Source organism: Hyperolius riggenbachi, chromosome 5 (assembly GCF_040937935.1).
Source record: "Hyperolius riggenbachi isolate aHypRig1 chromosome 5, aHypRig1.pri, whole genome shotgun sequence".
Classification (NCBI taxonomy): domain Eukaryota; kingdom Metazoa; phylum Chordata; class Amphibia; order Anura; family Hyperoliidae; genus Hyperolius; species Hyperolius riggenbachi.
In genome coordinates, this window is record NC_090650.1 from 38,429,309 (window position 1) to 38,447,476 (window position 18,168).

Below are 18,168 nucleotides of genomic sequence, written 5' to 3' on the forward strand. Positions count from 1 at the left end.
CCTGTGTCTCTAATACTTTAAACTACAGCCCCTCAACAAGCATGCAGATCAGGTGCTCTGACTGAAGTCAGACTGGATTAGCTGCATGCTTGTTTCAGGTGTGTGATTCAGCCACTACTGCAGCCACAGAGGTCAGCAGGACTGCCAGGCAACTGGTATTGTTTAAACGGTAACATCCATATCCCTATCAGTTTAAGTTCCCTTTAATGTTGTATATATAAATACAACACTAAATAATGACACAGGTGTTAGTCGTTGGGAAATAAGTGCTATTAATGAGAGAAACGTCTATCAGCTATGAGACAACATAAAGTGATAAACCAGCAGGAGCATGCTGAATTGTAATTGGTAGATATAGTAAACAAAAAGCCGTTTGTTTGTAAAATTTCAGTCTTTAATATAGATTTTTTTTTAAAAAAAATTTAACAATACTCTCATGCAGAACCCTGTGCCCAATCATAAAAGTTATGCCTGATCCCTGCTCTGAGCGCACACTACGTCATCAATGTCCTCGATGTGTCGCTCACCATACTTCCTTTTCCACACCTATCTTAATCGCACACGCGCACACGCACGCACGCACGCACGCACACACACACACGTTTGCAAAAGTATTCGGCCCCCTTGAAGTCTTCCACATTTTGTCATATTACTGCCACAAACATAAATCAATTTAATTGGAATTCCGCGTGAAAGACCAATACAAAGTGGTGTACACGTGAGAAGTGGAATGAAAATCATACATGATTCCAAACATTTTTTTCCTTTAAAACTGCAAAGTGGGGTGTGCGTAATTATTCAGCCCCCAGAGTAAATACTTTGTAGAACCACCTTTTGCTGCAATTACAGCTGCCAGTCTTTTAGGGTATGTCTCTACCAGCTTTGCACATCTAGAGACTGAAATCTTTGCCCAGTCTTCTTTGCAAAACAGCTCCAGCTCAGTCAGATTAGATGGACAGCGTTTGTGAACAGCAGTTTTCAGATCTTGCCACAGATTCTCGATTGGATTTAGATCTGGACTTCGACTGGGCCATTCTAACACATCAATATATTTTGTTTTAAACCATTCCATTGTTGCCCTGGCTTTATGTTTAGGGTCGTTGTCCTGCTGGAAGGTGAACCTCCGCCCCAGTCTCAAGTCTTTTGCAGACTCCAAGAGGTTTTCTTCCAAGATTGCCCTGTATTTGGCTCCATCCATCTTCCTATCAACTCTGACCAGCTTCCCTGTCCCTGCTGAAGAGAAGCACTCCCAGAGCATGATGCTGCCACCACCATATTTGACAGTGGGGCTGGTGTGTTCAGAGTGATGTGCAGTGTTAGTTTTCCGCCACACAGTGTTTTGCATTTTGACCAGAAAGTTCAGTTTTGGACTCATCTGACCAGAGCACCTTCTTCCACGTTTGCTGTGTCCCCCACATGGCTTGTGGCAAACTGCAAACGGGACTTCTTATGCTTTTCTGTTAACAATGGCTTTCTTCTTGCCACTCTTCCATAAAGGCCAGGCAGTGCGTGACTAATAGTTGTCCTATGGACAGATTCCCCCACCTGAGCTGTAGATCTCTGCAGCTCATCCAGAGTCACCATGGGCCTCTTGACTGCATTTCTGATCAGCACTCTCCTTGTTCAGCCTGTGAGTTTAGGTGGACGACCTGGTCTTGGTAGGTTTACAGTTGTGCCATACTCCTTCCATTTCTGAATGATCGCTTGAACAGTGCTCCGTGGGATGTTCAAGGCTTTGGAAATCTTTTTGTAGCCTAAGCCTGCTTTAAATTTCTCAATAACTTTATCCTTGACCTGTCTGGTGTGTTCTTTGGACTTCATGGTGTTGTTGCTCCCAATATTCTCTTAGACAACCTCTGAGGCCGTCACAGAGCAGCTGTATTTGTACTGACATTAGATTACACACAGGTGCACTCTATTTAGTCGTTAGCACTCATCAGGCAATGTCTATGGGTAACTGACTGCACTCAGACCAAAGGGGGCTGAATAATTACGCACACCCCACTTTGCAGTTATTTCTTTGTAAAAAAAATGTTTGGAATCATGTATGATTTTCGTTCCACTTCTCACGTGTACACCACTTTGTATTGGTCTTTCACGTGGAATTCCAATACAATTGATTCATGTTTGTGGCAATAATAAGACAAAATGTGAAAAACTTCAAGGGGGCCGAATACATATATATATATATATATATATATATATATATATAATTTATTGTAGAACAGCAGCACTATTAAAATGAAGTGGATTGCGGTTTAAAATAGCCAGGCTATAACAAATAGCCGCAGATGACATGGTGATTACAGGCATAGCCGTGACCTGTGCCCATATTATGCAGTCTGGCCCGTGAAAAGAAGGCGTAGTAGTTAATTGCATTATTGGAATAGCCGCGCCAGAATTAACTTGCGCTGCTATCAGCGTGACCGCTTCCCGGAGTCGGTGTGCCCTTTATGTCTCCGCTAGCACTGTATCTGTGCTATGGCATTATTGTAATATGCGGGTGGAGCTACACAGGAGGGCGCAGCAGGATCTTGTGTGACCCAATCGGTGGTGTATCCGCCAGCTTCATGCCTCATGTCTCCATGCGTGTGACGGGTGGCGTAACATAGGAGGTGTAGTTAACAAAATACTAGAAGACTAGCGCTGCTCAGTTATGTCCTTTACAATGTAGTGGTTTCAGTTGGATTGCTTCCTTCATATCAAACATGTACCACTAAAAGGATAGCACTACACAACATACAGAAAGAAGCCAGTGTTAGCAATAGACATAATGAAGTCCACGTGGATCGTGTATCAATACATTTCCAAACATGTTTAAATGATCCTCATGATGCTGGCTGCTTGTACATCATGGATTTTCAAGATTTTTGATACTTAAAGAGAACCCGAGGTGGGATTTACTCATGCTAGTGGGGCACAGAGGCTGGTTGTGCACACTAACACCAGCCTCTGTTGCCCCGTGGTGTGCCTCCAAGACCCCCCTGCGCGCCGATATACCCCCGCAGTGCTGGCGACACGCATCGTGTCGCCAGCACAATGTTTACAACTCGCCTGTCTGTTAGCGCCGCTTCCCCGCTTCCTCCGTATCGGCGCTACCCGCCCGCATCACTTCCCTCCAATCAGCGGGAGGGAAGGGACGTGGGCGGGTAGCGCCGATATGGAGGAGGCGGGTGAGCGGCGCTAACAGACAGGCAAGAGGTAAACATTGTGCTGGCGACACGCTGCGTGTCGCCAGCACTGCGGGGGGTATATCGGCGCGCAGGGGGGGCTTGGAGGCACACCATGGGGCAACAGAGGCTGGTGTTAGTGTGCACAACCAGCCTCTGTGCCCCACTAGGATAAGTAAATCCCACCTCGGGTTCTCTTTAACCTCCCTTGGCGGTTTAATTATTTTGCCAGGGAGGCTGCAATGTGGTTTTTTTTGAATAAAAAAAAAAATATTTCATGCAGCCAACTGAAAGTTGGCTGCATGAAAGCCCACTAGAGGGCGCTCCGGAAGCGTACTTTCGATCGCCTCCGGCAATCGAAAGTAACAAGATAGGCCGCAATGAGCGGCCTATCTTGTTTCGCTTTCCTCGTCGCCATGGCGACGAGCGGAGTGACGTCATGGACGTCAGTCGACGTCCTGACGTCAGAGCCGCCCGATCCAGCCCCTAGCGCCGGCCGGAACTGTTTGTTCCGGCTGCGCTGGGCTCGGGCGGCTGGGGGGACTCTCTTTCGCCGCTGCACGCGGCGGATCGCCGCGGAGCGGCGGCGATCGGGCAGCACACGCGGCTGGCAAAGTGCCGGCTGCGTGTGCTGCTTTTTTCAGAATGTAAATCGGCCCAGCAGGGCCTGAGCGGCGACCTCCGGCGGCATACCCCGAGCTCAGCTCGGGATTACCGCCAAGGAGGTTAATAAAAGAGCTTATTTTTACTGAAGACGGTGCTGACTCATTGGAACTTCTATATTGGAAGACTCCTGTAGTGCACAGGTGACTGGAGTCGAGAGCACGTCTGGATCATTTTCCTAGTCCTCCATTGGTGCTTGCCACACACTGATTTGGCTAAATGATCCTCAGGCCACAATATTCATCCATAAACCCACCACCACACCCGATGTGATCAGACTCACCGGATGGGAAGACATATAAAGCAGGTCTAATCGCACACTGGGAGGATGCTTATGGCCGTACCCCACCACACTGGTCGAGATGTCGATCAGATCATATGAGATTTCCTCTTCAATATATCAGAGCACTTCTACTCCATTACTCATTATGAAACCTCGAGAAAGAATGAAAAGAAACCTTGAGAAAAAGAGTACCACAGTGTAAAACTATTAAAATGACATAATATTGCACTCACAAGTTTCCCGCAGAATCAGCACATCAAGCTTTATTATACGGGCTCTCCCCCGTGTGCTGGGCACTGGCTGGTTCCATCTCCACCCTTGATCAGCATGCTTACGATTGATGTGTGCGGGGATATCAACACTGCCTCGAGTGTCACACAGCTCTCATTTCCACACTAGAGAGGAGTGTTGATGCAGAATAGAAAGCTGTGTGATACACCGAGGCAGTGTTGGTATTCCCGCAAACGTGAATCGTGAGCGCGCCGATCGAGTGTGGAGCGGTGGAGACTGAGCCAGCCGGTGCGCAACAAGCCTCTCAGATTGGCAGCTGACAGGCTGTGAATTCACCACCTGTCAGCTGCTCTCCTGCAACAGCCGGGTGCTAGTTAGTGCTCAGTACCGACATTAGACAAGTGCCCCCCCCCCCCCCCCAATCTGATCGATGCCAGGGCCTGCAGTTCAGCGAGCTGGCAAGGGGACAATGATTCTATTGATTTCACTTTAACAAAAACCTAAACTGGTGAAGAAAAAAACGAGATTGACTTACTTGGGGCTTCAACCAGCCCCCCGCAGTCGCCATGTGCCCGCCCCGATACTTAACGGTCCCCTGCCACGGCTGGGTTTGGATCTTGCCAGTCTATGGCCACTCATCCTTGTACGTGCTCTTGTTGCCGGGAGCGTCCTGTGCAGGCGCAATAGAGATTTTCTCGTAGTGTGCCTGCACAGAATGCTGACAGGAGTGCCGAGGATGTGCATTGGCCAGGGCTGCGCAGGGCTGCGCAGGTGCAGTGGCCATCGAATAGCTCAGTTGGCAGAGTCAAACCAGGGCCACGGAGGAGGACCAGAGAATCCTTGAGTACCGGCGAGGGCACAGGGTGACTGCAGGGGGCTGATAGAAGCCCCAGGTAAGTTTAACTTTCTTTTTTCCTACATCAGCAATACTTTAAAGGAATCATCAGCCAAATATTTAAAAATGAGGTTTACTCACCTGGGGCTTTCTCCAGCCGACTGTCCCACGCCGACCACTCCTCTCTCCGCCGACGTCCTGGGCTCCACGCACGGTGCAAGAGTTGACCGCGGGGTTGGCCTTACTGTGCCTGCGTGAACCGCCGCTTGCAATTAAGCCCACGTGGTCCGCAACACACTGCGCATAACTACTGCACCTGCCCAGTGCGCGCGGACTATGTGGCCATGATTGACAGCGGCGCTTCGCACAGAAAGGCAGACCGCGGGCCTCTGCACCATGCGGGGAACCCGGGACGGCGGCAGAGAGCGGAACGGTCAACGTGGGACAGTCGGCTGCAAGGGGCTGGAGAAAGCCCCAGGTAAGTAAACCTAATTTTTTACATTTTGGCTGACAACTCCTTTGTGTGCTATTTTCACAATTTATGGTGAAATGTTGGAGCACAGACACAGCTCACACAGCAATGCAGCATACACAGCAATGCAGCATACACAGCTCACACAGCAATGCAGCATACACAGCAATGCAGCATACACTCCCTCACATTTCCCAGTTGCACGACACCTCCATCCTCCAGGTAGCAATAATAATAAAGGCAGTGCAGAGTCTAGTGTTGGTGACAGGTTGGGCCTTGGGCTTCATTTCCCTACCAGCATGGCACAGCAATAGCAGAGGTCACGTGGCACTGCAGGTGCCATCCTCAGCGGTACACGAGTGGCCCGCGTGCGTCACAATAGCTGCCATGACGTCATACACCGCTTCGCAGACAAAACGGCGGCAGCGACGGAGACAGACGTGTAGCCTCTCTCTCTGCATCTCCGATTGCCATTAGCCAGGAACTCTCTCAGGCCCGACATACATACACCGGCAAGAAGCAGAATACATAGAGCGGCTGTCCTGATAGTAAAGACCCGGGCCTCCCCCTAGCGGCCGGCAGTAGAAATGACACCATATAAGGTAAAATAGAGTTCTGATGCTCGTCCTGGGCTAATAAATGATGTAAGACTGTAAAGAAAAACAAACACAACAGAATTGCCCAATCAGCGACTTTTCTAGGGCAGATATTTGCCCTGAATTGCTGCTTAGGGCACTTTAATGTTACCCTCGAAAAGGGCACACGGGATACCGCGAAAAGCCCCACCCCCTACGCGCGCTAAGCCCCGCCTCTAACATTCGTTAACCTCCCCCCAGGTCATATGCTTGTGCGCGGGGCGGGCTGGGAGCCTGGAGAGGAAAATGAAGGGAATCCTTTTGCTGTGATGGGAGTGTGATGTGGGCAAGAGCACCAGAGCCCCCAGTCTCAGCATACACCGCACATCAGCATACACAGCGCACGTCACCTCCTCCCTCCAGGTAGCTGTGTCTGCAGCCATAATAAAGGCAGTGCAGAGTCTAGTGGTGGTGACAGGCTGGGACTTTCCCTACCAGCATGACACAGCAATAGCAGAGGTCACGTGGCACTGCCATCCTCAGCGGTACACGAGAGGTCCGCGTGCGTCACAATAGCTACCATGACGTCATAATGGCATACACCGTCCTCGCGGAGAGAGCAGCGGCGGAGACAGACGTGTGGCCTCTCTCTGTATCCCCGATAGCCAGGAGCTCTCAGGCCCGACATGCCCCGGCAGAAGCTCCAGGAACAAGCACTGCAGAGAGCGGCAGTCCTGATAGTAGAGACCCGGAGCTCCCCCTAGTGACCGGTAGTAGAAGTGACACTGTAAGGGAAAATAGATGCGATGTATAGAGATTTATGAGAGTCGGAATTAGTAGAGTTCTGAATGATGTTTATCCTTGGATGATAAATGATGTACTGCCGTGAGGAGCAATTATACATTAACCAATCAGCGTATTTTCTAAAGGTGGCCACACACACCATACAATTTTTTAAATATCTGTTCAATTTAAGAATTGCAATCAATTTTTCTGACTGATTGTAACATTTCAAAAATATGACCAATGTACCACACATCTATGTTCAATTTTTCCAAAATTATGATAAAAATGATTGGAAACTGAGAAAATTGCTTGGGTGTGTATGTTGATAAACTGACTATCTAACACACACCATACAATCTTTAGAAAGATTGAAGAAAAATATCTGGCATTCCAGATCGATACAAATCGAAGAAAACAGGAAATCTGATCGGATTTTTCAGTCGAATGAAAAAAAGCTTTCAATGTTTTTGGGAGATACGATCGTTTTTAGCGAATTGCCATAAAATCGGATCATTTTAGTGTATCGTGTGTGGCTACCTTAAAGCTCAACACAATTCAATCCAAGGACCGCACTCACGTCAGAGGGTATGCTGGTGCCGGGCCCCAAGGCCATAAGTCACAGTAGTCATGAAGGAGTCCGCACACAGACTTCACGGAGCAATTTACATCAATTTATTGTCCCATCACATGTGTGTAGATACATAGTCTGACCTGCATAGGCCGACGATCGTTTCGGGGCCACTCAGGGTCCCCTTTATCAAGGCAGATAGCAGCAAAGACAAATACTATACTATTACTAATACTATTTGTCTTTGCTGCTATCTGCCTTGATAAAGGGGACCCTGAGTGGCCCCGAAACGATCGTCGGCCTATGCAGGTCAGACTATGTATCTACACACATGTGATGGGACAATAAATTGATGTAAATTGCTCCGTGAAGTCTGTGTGCGGACTCCTTCATGACTACTGTGACTTAAAGCTCAACACACACCATACAATCTTGGTTGTACAGATTTACCAAATCTATGTAGTATAAGGGCCAACAGATTTAAAATACCTAGTATGATTGATTAGATAAGCTCTTAGGCCACATACAGACATCAGACCATAGTCTTTGGAAAATGAAAGATCACAGACCAATCTTACCACCCTTCCTGTAGTATAAGAGCCATACTCTACACAGTCTTTTCTATGGAGCTGAACTCCACATCAGGAAAAAATCTTTGCAAGATGCTGCACACACAGATGCTGTACAGACACAAAAGATCAGTATCTGCAAAAGATCTGTTCCTGCCAAAAATCCAATCCTGCAAATTGCAATGATAGTCTATGAGATCTGCAGATCCTCATACACACATGATTTAACCACCCTGGCGTTCTGATTAAATCGCCAGGGTGGCTGCGGGAGGGTTTTTTTTAAATAAAAAAAAAACTATTTCATGCAGCCAACTGAAAGTTGGCTGCATGAAAGCCCACTAGAGGGCGCTCCGGAGGCGATCTTCCGATCGCCTCCGGCGCCCAGAATAAACAAGGAAGGCCGCAATGAGCGGCCTTCCTTGTTTTGCTTATATCGTCGCCATAGCGACGAGCGGAGTGACGTCATCGACGTCAGCCGACGTCCTGACGTCAGCCGCCTCCGATCCAGCCCTTAGCGCTGGCCGGAACTTTTTGTTCCGGCTACGCTGGGCTCAGGCGGCTGGGGGGACCCTCTTTCGCCGCTGCTCGCGGCAAATCGCCGCAGAGCGGCGGCGATCAGGCAGCACACGCGGCTGGCAAAGTGCCGGCTGCGTGTGCTGCTTTTTATTTCATTAAAATCGGCCCAGCAGGGCCTGAGCGGCAGCCGCTGGCGGTGTTGGACGAGCTGAGCTCGTCCAGACCGCTCAGCTGGTTAACTGACATTCATCTGCAGATCAGATCCACCAGGATGGATTTTCAGATCTGCAGATCTGCAGATGAATGTCAGTTAAATCATGTGTGTATGATGATCTGCAGATCTCATAGACTATCATTGCAATTTGCAGGATTGGATTTTTGGCAGGAACAGATCTTTTGCAGATACTGATCTTTTGTGTCTGTACAGCATCTGTGTGTGCAGCATCTTGCAAAGATTTCTGTCTGATGTGGAGTTCAGCTCCATAGAAAAGACTGTGAAGGTATGGCTCTCATACTACATGAAGGGTGGTAAGATTGGTCTGTGATCTTTCATTTTCCAAAGACTATGGTCTGATGTCTGTATGTGGCCTTATACTACATGAAAGTGGTAAGATTGAACAACCAAGATTGTATGGTGTGTGTTGAGCCTAAGGCAGATCTTTGCCCTGAATTGCTGCTTAGGGCACTATAATCATAGGAAAATGCAGGGGGGGATTACAGCTGCCCAGAATCCCCCTTTAGACCAGGGCCGGTGCAGTTTCTGGAGACAGGCACAAGTTGAGACACCAGAATATCTGCAGGTATCCTGCAGCTCACAGCCCCACCCCCTTTGCTTCCCTTCTACAGTTGACTTTGGATTGAGCAGCATTGTATGTGCAGAGCATGAAGCAGCTCTGGAGAACTTAACAGAGTCAGGTATGAGCACAGTGCTGTGCCCTGCTGTGTGAATGCTTCGCTTTCCCCTTCATTAGCAATGTCGGCTGTCCTCATTATTATCTGTATCCAAACTGCTCCTGATCTGGTCGGTTGGGAAATTGAATTATGTATACCTAGCATGATGTCCTACCATATTATTATACTGTATTGTGCGTGGTTGAGGGAGACCTTTCAGGAATCCCCCCCCCCCTTGCAAATCCTGGGTTTGCCCCTGATAATGTTCCCTTCCAAAAGGGTGCACGGGATACCGCGAAAGCCCCGCCCCTATGTGTGCTAAGCCCCACCTCTAACATTTTTTAAGCTCCGCCCCACAGTCAAAAGCTTGTGAGACTGGAGAAGACAATTAACCCTTTCTCTGTGATGGAGTGTGATGTGAGCAATGCCAGAGCCCACAGCCCAGCAAAGGAAGTGACAGCTCAGCAGTACACCGCACATCAGCGTACACAGCGCAGCTCACACGGCGCACGCTCCATCACATTTCCCAGTTGCAGGTCACCTTCATCCTCCAGGTAGCTGTGTCTCTAGCACAGGGGCGTAGCTGGGGGGGGCGGGGTAGGACAAGTGCCCCTGGGTGCTGGGTCCCCAAGGGCGTCCAGCTGCAGTGTCTTTTTTTTTCTTCTTTAAATGGAATTTCCTCACGGTCAGCGACGCCGGGGTGTCACCGCTAGTAGGAATTACAATGTGAATGTAGTATAGATGCCATAGAATTAGATTTCTGAGACCAGAAATTAGTTTATGGAGTTTTGACGCTCATCCTGGGCTGATATTACTTAAAAAAAAAACTGATGTAAATTCCCTTTGGAATTTGTTAAGCCCCACCTTCACAGTCCTTTGCATATGTGCAGCAGGCTGCGTACCTGGAGAAGTGAGTTAAAGAGAACCAGGGCCACTGCGCCTGCACGGCCCTAGACACGCATTCTCGCTCACGTCGCCGACCCTGATTTCTCTTATTTTGCATGCGCAGGACAGCGATGTGAGCGAGAGCGTAGATGTGCGCAGCCAGGGCCATGCAGGTGCATGAAACTTAGCTGCTTCAGGGGACTGGAGCATTGCTCCAGCATGTAGAGGGCACAGGTTGGCTGCAGGGGGCTGGTAAAAGCCTCAGGTAAGTGAAACTATTTTGAGATAAGGTTCCCTTCAAAGTGGAACTGAAAGCTGAAAAAAAAAAAAAAGTTTCACTTTAATAGCTTGGGCGCTTTTAGGGTATTTTAAGCGCCAGTGATTTTCAAAATCGCCCTAAAAGCTTTTGTGCAATGATTCCCTATGAGTGTTCACATATGAGCGGTTCGATTCCAATCTGCTCACCAAAGCGCTGCAGGTACCATTTTTGGGGTGATTTGCCTCAATGGAAGGTATAGGGAATCGCAAAACGCTTGAAAATACGCTTTGTATGGTGATTTCCCGAGCGCTTTTAAGAATACATACATTGTATTTATTATTTTCCAGATCAAAGAGTTCATTTCCTGACTTGAGTCAGAAAGTGAAAATACAAATCGCTCTGCAAAAGCGCTTAGAAAAAGCACTGTGAAAAAAAAATAACGCGCAGGTAAGAGCTAAAATACAAATCACTCACAAAATCGCAAAACGCTGGCGACAGCATTCTGCATGTGTAGTACATAGTTTTTCATATTGCACATATGCAGAGCGCTCTCGTCCATGGGAGCACGATTAGGAGGCCCGCGGACCAGGGCAGCGCATTAGAACGAAAGGAGGGCGCTGTGGGGGACCGGAGCATAGGTCTGTCCCCTGCAGTAAACTGGTACAAGCCCCAGGTAACTTAAAGGACAACTGTAGTGAGAGGTCAATGGATGCTGCCATATTTATTTCCTTTTACACAATGCACATTGTCTGGCAGCCCTGCTAATCTATATGGCTGCAGTAGTGTCTGAATCTGCATCAGAAACAAGCATTCAGCTAATGCAGCTGTCAGATCTGAATATTATTTCAGAAACACTTGATCTGCTGCATGCTTGTTCAGGGTCTATGGCTAAATGGATTAGAGGCAGAGGATCAGCAGCATAACCAGGCAACTGGTATTGCTTATAAGGAAATAAATATGCAGCCTCCATATACCTCTCACCAGGCATGGAGCTCACGAGTCCCTAAGGACTCTAATTTGTGATTTAAATGAGGCTTAATTGCCTCAGCTGTGCGGCTGGGAGAGAGGGGGTTAGTTACCCATAAGTCCGTCGGCTTTCCTGCGTTCCAAACGTCTTGCACACGTCCTATTGGTCGCAATGCAAGACTCGCTACCGCACACTTCCTCCTTCCGGCTTGAAGCCTAGAAACTGCCTTACACTCTCCCTTGAGCCCCGTTCACACTGGGGATAGCAAAACGCTGGCTTTTTTTGCGATTATTGTACATTTAATGCTGTACATTTTTTGAATTGTGATTCACGTTTTAAATACATTACAATCATGATAGCTCTAAAATCGCAAAAAGATGCATGTGTCGCATTTGCGTTTACCGCAAATCTTCGGCAATCGCCACAGTGAGATCTCTACCATATAGTTTGCATTACACTAGCGATTTAAAAAGCAGATTGGGCCCTTACAGGCTGTTAATAAGCACCTCTCTCTCCCCATCCATCCTCAGTAGCCTTACCCTTTTGTCTTCAGATCACACAGATCACATTGGAGGAATGTCATGTTTAGTCAATGACGGACAAAGTCAACAGTGGCCCCTGTGCAGAATAAATGTAGGGGGCCCCATGTGAGTGGGCGTGGTCATAACAGATCATGGGTCGATTCAAAAAATGTCAATAACATAAAAGTATGTGAACCTAAGTTACAATCTGTAAGCACTGTATTAAAGGGTCACTTAAGTCACACACAAAAAAATGAGTTTTACTCACCTGGGGCTTCCATCAGCCCCCTGCAGCTGTCTGGTGCCCTCGCAGCCTCGCTCCAATCCTCCTTTCCCCGCCAGCGGCTACTTCCGGTTTCGGCGACCAGCGCCGACAGGTTGGGAACGTGAGTGATTCTTCGTGTTCCTGGCTACTAGAGCACCCTCTATACTGCTATTGCGGCAAGGAATGCCGCAATAGCAGTATAGAGGGTGCTATTGTGGCCAGGAATGTGAAGAATCACTCACGTTCCCAGACTGTCGCCGAAACCGGAAGTAGCCGCCGGCAGGGACAGGAGGATCGGAGCGAGGCTACGAGGGCACCGGACATCTGCAGGGGGCTGGTGGAAGCCCCAGGTGAGTAGAACTCATTTTTTTTTTTTGCTTGACTTAAGTGGCCCTTTAACCACTTCCCGACCGCCGTATATACAATTGGCGGCCGGGAAGTGGAACCCGCAAGGACTGCCGTATAGACAAATGGCGGCGGTCCTTTTACAGGCATGGGCGGCGCGATCACGTCATTCGTGACGCGATCGGCCGCCGGCGCCTGGCTCCGCCCCCCTCGCGCTGTAACCCGCCAGCCGTTCGGAAGCGCCGGCGGGTTACTAGCACCCGGATCGCCGCATACAAAGTGTATAATACACTTTGTAATGTATACAAAGTGTATTATACAGGCTGCCTCCTGCCCTGGTGGTCCCAGTGTCCGAGGGACCACCAGGGCAGGCTGCAGTCACCCTAGTCTGCACCCAAGCACACTGATTTCCCCCCCCCCCACCCCCTGATCGCCCACAGCACCCCACAGACCCCTGCCCACCCCCCAGACCCTTGTTTGCACCCAATCACCCCCCTAAGCACCCATCAATCACTCCCTGTCACTATCTGTCAACGCTATTTTTTTTTATGCCCTAAACTGCCCCCTGCTCCCTCCTGATCACCCCCCCCCCCCACCCCTCAGATTCTCCCCAGACCCCCCCCCCCCCGTGTACTGTATGCATCTATCCCCCTGATCACCTGTCAATTACCTGTCAATCACCCATCAATCACCCCCTGTCACTGCCACCCATCAATCAGCCCCTAACCTGCCCCTTGCGGGCAATCTGATCACCCACCCACACCAATAGATCGCCTGCAGATCTGACGTCAGATCACCTCCCAAGTGCAGTGTTTACATCGTTTCTCTACCCTAAACACCCACTAATTACCCATCAATCACCACCTATCACCACCTGTCACTGTTACCCATCAGATCAGACCCTAATCTGCCCCTTGCGGGCACCCAATCACCCGCCTACACGCTCAGATTGCCCTCAGACCCCCCCTTATCAATTCGCGAGCGCAATATTTACATCTGTTCTTCCCTGTAATAACCCACTGATCACCTGTCAATCACCCATCAATCACCCCCTGTCACTGCCACCCATCAATCAGCCCCTAACCTGCCCCTTGCGGTCAATCTGATCACCCACCCACACCAATAGATCGCCCGCAGATCCGACGTCAGATCACCTCCCAAGTGCAGTGTTTTCATCTGTTCTCTACCCTAAACACCCACTAATTACCCATCAATCACCCCCTATCACCACCTGTCACTGTTACCCATCAGATCAGACCCTAATCTGCCCCTTGCGGGCACCCAATCACCCACCTACACGCTCAGATTGCCCTCAGACCCCCCCTTATCAATTCGCCAGTGCAATATCTACATCTGTTCTTCCCTGTAATAACCCACTGATCACTTGTCAATCACCCATCAATCACCCCCTGTCACTGCCACCCATCAATCACCCCCTGTCACTGCCACCCATCAATCAGACCCTAACCTGCCCCTTGCGGGCAATCTGATCACCCACCCACACCAATAGATCGCCCGCAGATCTGACGTCAGATCACCTCCCAAGTGCAGTGTTTACATCTGTTCTCTACCCTAAACACCCACTAATTACCCATCAATCACCCCCTGTCACTGCTACCTATCAGATTAGACCCCTATCTGCCCCTAGGGCACTCAATCACCCGCCCACACCCTCAGAACGCCCTCAGACCCCAGCCCTGATCACCTCGCCAGTGCATTGCTTGCATCTATTCCCCCCTCTAAAGACACCCATCAATCACCTCCTGTCACCCCCTAGCACACCTACCCATCATATCAGGCCCTAATTTGCCCCGTGTGGGTTCCTGATCCCTCGGCCAAACCCTCAGATCCCCCTCTAACCCCCTTCCGATCACCTCCCCAGTGCATTGATTGCATCTATTTTCCCCTCTAACCACCCCCTGAGACACCCATCAATCACCTCCTGTCACCCCCTAGCACTCCTATCCATCAGATCAGGCCCAATACAACCTGTCATCTAAAAGGCCACCCTGCTTATGACCGGTTCCACAAAATTCGTCCCCTCATAGACCACCTGTCATCAAAATTAGCAGATGCTTATACCCCTGAACAGTCATCTTGAGACATTTGGTTTCCAGACTACTCACGGTTTTGGGCCCGTAAAATGCCAGGGCGGTATAGGAACCCCACAAGTGACCCCATTTCAGAAAAAAGACACCCCAAGGTATTCTGTTAGGTGTATGACAAGTGCATAGAAGGTTTTATTTTTTTGTCAAAAGTTAGCGGAAATTGATTTTTATTGTTTTTTTTTCACAAAGTGTCATTTTTCACTAACTTGTGACAAAAAATAAAATCTTCTATGAACTCGCCATACACCTAACGGAATACCTTGGGGTGTCTTCTTTTTAAAATGGGGTCACTTTTGGGGTTCCTATACTGCCCTGGCATTTTAGGGGCCCTAAACCGTGAGGAGTAGTCTAGAAAACAAATGCCTCAAAATGACCTGTGAATAGGACGTTGGGCCCCTTAGCGCACCTAGGCTGCAAAAAAGTGTCACACGTGGTACCGCCGTACTCAGGAAAAGTAGTATAATGTGTTTTGGGGAGTATTTTTACACATACCCATGCTGGGTGGGAGAAATCTCTCTGTAAATAGACAATTGTGTGTAAAAAAAAATCAAACAATTGTCATTTACAGAGATATTTCTCCCACCCAGCATGGGTATGTGTAAAAATACACCCCAAAACACATTATACTACTTCTCCTGAGTACGGCGGTACCACATGTGTGGCATTTTTTTACACCCTAAGTACGCTAAGGGGGCCAAAGTCCAATGAGTACCTTTAGGATTTCACAGGTAATTTTGCGACATTTGGTTTCAAGACTACTCCTTACAGTTTAGGGCCCCTAAAATGCCAGGGCAGTATAGGAACCCCACAAATGACACCATTCTAGAAAGAAGACACCCAAAGGTGTTCCGTTAGGAGTATGGTGAGTTCATAGAAGATTTTATTTTTTGTCACTAGTTAGCGGAAAATGACACTTTGTGAAAAAAAAACAATTAAAATCAATTTCCGCTAACTTGTGACAAAAAAATAAAATCTTCTATGAACTCACCATACTCCTAACGGAATACCTTGGGGTGTCTTCTTTCTAAAATGGGGTCATTAGTGGGGTTCCTATACTGCCCTGGCATTTTAGGGGCCCTAAACCGTGAGGAGTAGTCTTGAAACAAAAATGACCTGTGAAATCCTAAAGGTACTCATTGGACTTTGGGCCCCTTAGCGCAGTTAGGGTGCAAAAAAGTGTCACACATGTGGTATCGCCGTACTCAGGAGAAGTAGTATAATGTGTTTTGGGGTGTATTTTTCCACATACCCATGCTGAGTGGGAGAAATCTCTCTGTAAATGGACAATTGTGTGTAAAAAAATCAAACCATTGTCATTTACAGAGATATTTCTCCCACCCAGCATAGGTATGTGTAAAAATACACCCCAAAACACATTATACTACTTCTCTTGAGTACGGCGGTACCACATGTGTGGCACTTTTTTACACCCTAAGTGCACTAAGGGGGCCAAAGTCCAATGAGTACCTTTAGGATTTCACAGGTCATTTTGCGACATTTGGTTTCAAGACTACTCCTCACGGTTTAGGGCCCCTAAAATGCCAGGGCAGTATAGGAACCCCACAAATGACCCCATTCTAGAAAGAAGACACTTAAAGGTATTCCGTTAGGAGTATGGTGAGTTCATAGAAGATTTTATTTTTTGTCACAAGTTAGCGGAAAATGACACTTTGTGAAAAAAAAACAATTAAAATCAATTTCCGCTAACTTGTGACAAAAAAATAAAATCTTCTATGAACTCACCATACTCCTAACGGAATACCTTGGGGTGTCTTCTTTCTAAAATGGGGTCATTAGTGGGGTTCCTATACTGCCCTGGCATTTTAGGGGCCCTAAACCGTGAGGAGTAGTAGTCTTGAAACAAAAATGACCTGTGAAATCCTAAAGGTACTCATTGGACTTTGGGCCCCTTAGCGCAGTTAGGGTGCAAAAGCACTGGGCAATTGTGTGTAAAAAAAAAAATCAAACAATTGTCATTTACAGAGATATTTCTCCCACCCAGCATGGGTATGTGTAAAAATACACCCCAAAACACATTATACTACTTCTCCTGAGTACGGCAATACCACATGTGTGGCACTTTTTTGCAGCCTAACTGCGCTAAGGGGCCCAAAGTCCAATGAGCACCTTTAGGCTTCACAGGGGTGCTTACAATTTAGCACCCCCCAAAATGTCAGGACAGTGAACACACCTCATTTTGGAAAGTAGACACTTCAAAGTATTCAGAGAGGGGCATGGTGAGTCCGTGGCACATTTCATTTTTTTTTTTTTTTTTTTGCAAGAAGAAATGGAAACGTTTTTTTTTTTTTGTCACAAAGTGTCATTTTCCGCTTACTTGTGACAAAAAATAATATCTTCTATGAACTCACTATGCCTCTCAGTGAATACTTTGGGATGTCTTCTTTCCAAAATGGGGTCATTTGGGGGGTATTTATACTATCCTGGAATTCTAGCCCCTCATGAAACATGTCAGGTGCTCAGAAAAGTCCGAGATGCTGGAAAATGGGAAAATTCACTTTTTGCACCATAGTTTGTAAACGCTATAACTTTTACCCAAACCAATAAATATAGGCTGAATGGTTTTTTTTTTTTTTTTATCAAAAACATGTTTGTCCACATTTTTCGTGCTGCATGTATACAGAAATTTTACTTTATTTGAAAAAGGTCAGCACAGAAAGTTAAAAAAATCATTTTTTTGACAAAATTCATATCTTTTTTGATGAATGTAATAAAAAGTAAAATTCGCAGCAGCAATCAAACAGCGCCAAAAGAAAGCTTTATTAGTGACAAGAAAAGGAGCCAAAATTCATTTAGGTGGTAGGTTGTATGAGCGAGCAATAAACCGTGAAAGCTGCAGTGGTCTGAATGGAAAAAAAGTGCCTGGTCCTTAAAGAGAACCAGAGATGAAGCAACCTCATGTATTTTACCTTATAAATCAGTGGGAACATGACAGTAAACACCTAATCTGCTCTTTGTTACATTGTTCTCTGTTTAATTTGCCTGTTATCACCTCTAAGATAAGAATCCCGACTAAGCAGTCGGTCTGGCTTTGCTACAGAATAATTATAGCTGAGACTGTGTTCTTTGCTGTCTTCAAGTCCAAGCCTGCCCCCTGCTGGCTTTGCTCAGGAATCATTATAGCTGAGTCATTATAGCAAAGCCAGACTCAATGCTCAGTCCGGGATTCTTATCTCAGCTAGATAACAGACACTTTTAGCAGTGAGGATGGAACAGAGAGCATGGTAAATGTTTTCTCTAA

At 47.6% G+C, this 18,168-nt stretch overlaps 1 long non-coding RNA gene across 2 annotated transcripts in view; it reads right to left on the minus strand.

Annotated features, from left to right (window-relative positions):
• Window positions 1-6,927, minus strand: part of LOC137518127 (uncharacterized) — a 123,808-nt gene extending 116,881 nt beyond the window's left edge. Inside the window, exons 1-2 of one of the 2 annotated variants that reach the window (XR_011020743.1) lie at window positions 6,810-6,927; window positions 4,117-4,268 (exon numbers count right to left, since the gene is read on the minus strand). This is a non-coding gene — a long non-coding RNA (uncharacterized lncRNA). Of the gene's footprint in view, window positions 1-4,116; window positions 4,269-5,949; window positions 6,173-6,809 lie in introns of those variants that run through there. The other variant, XR_011020744.1, reaches the window with a different exon arrangement.
• Window positions 6,928-18,168: the final 11,241 nt, after the last annotated feature.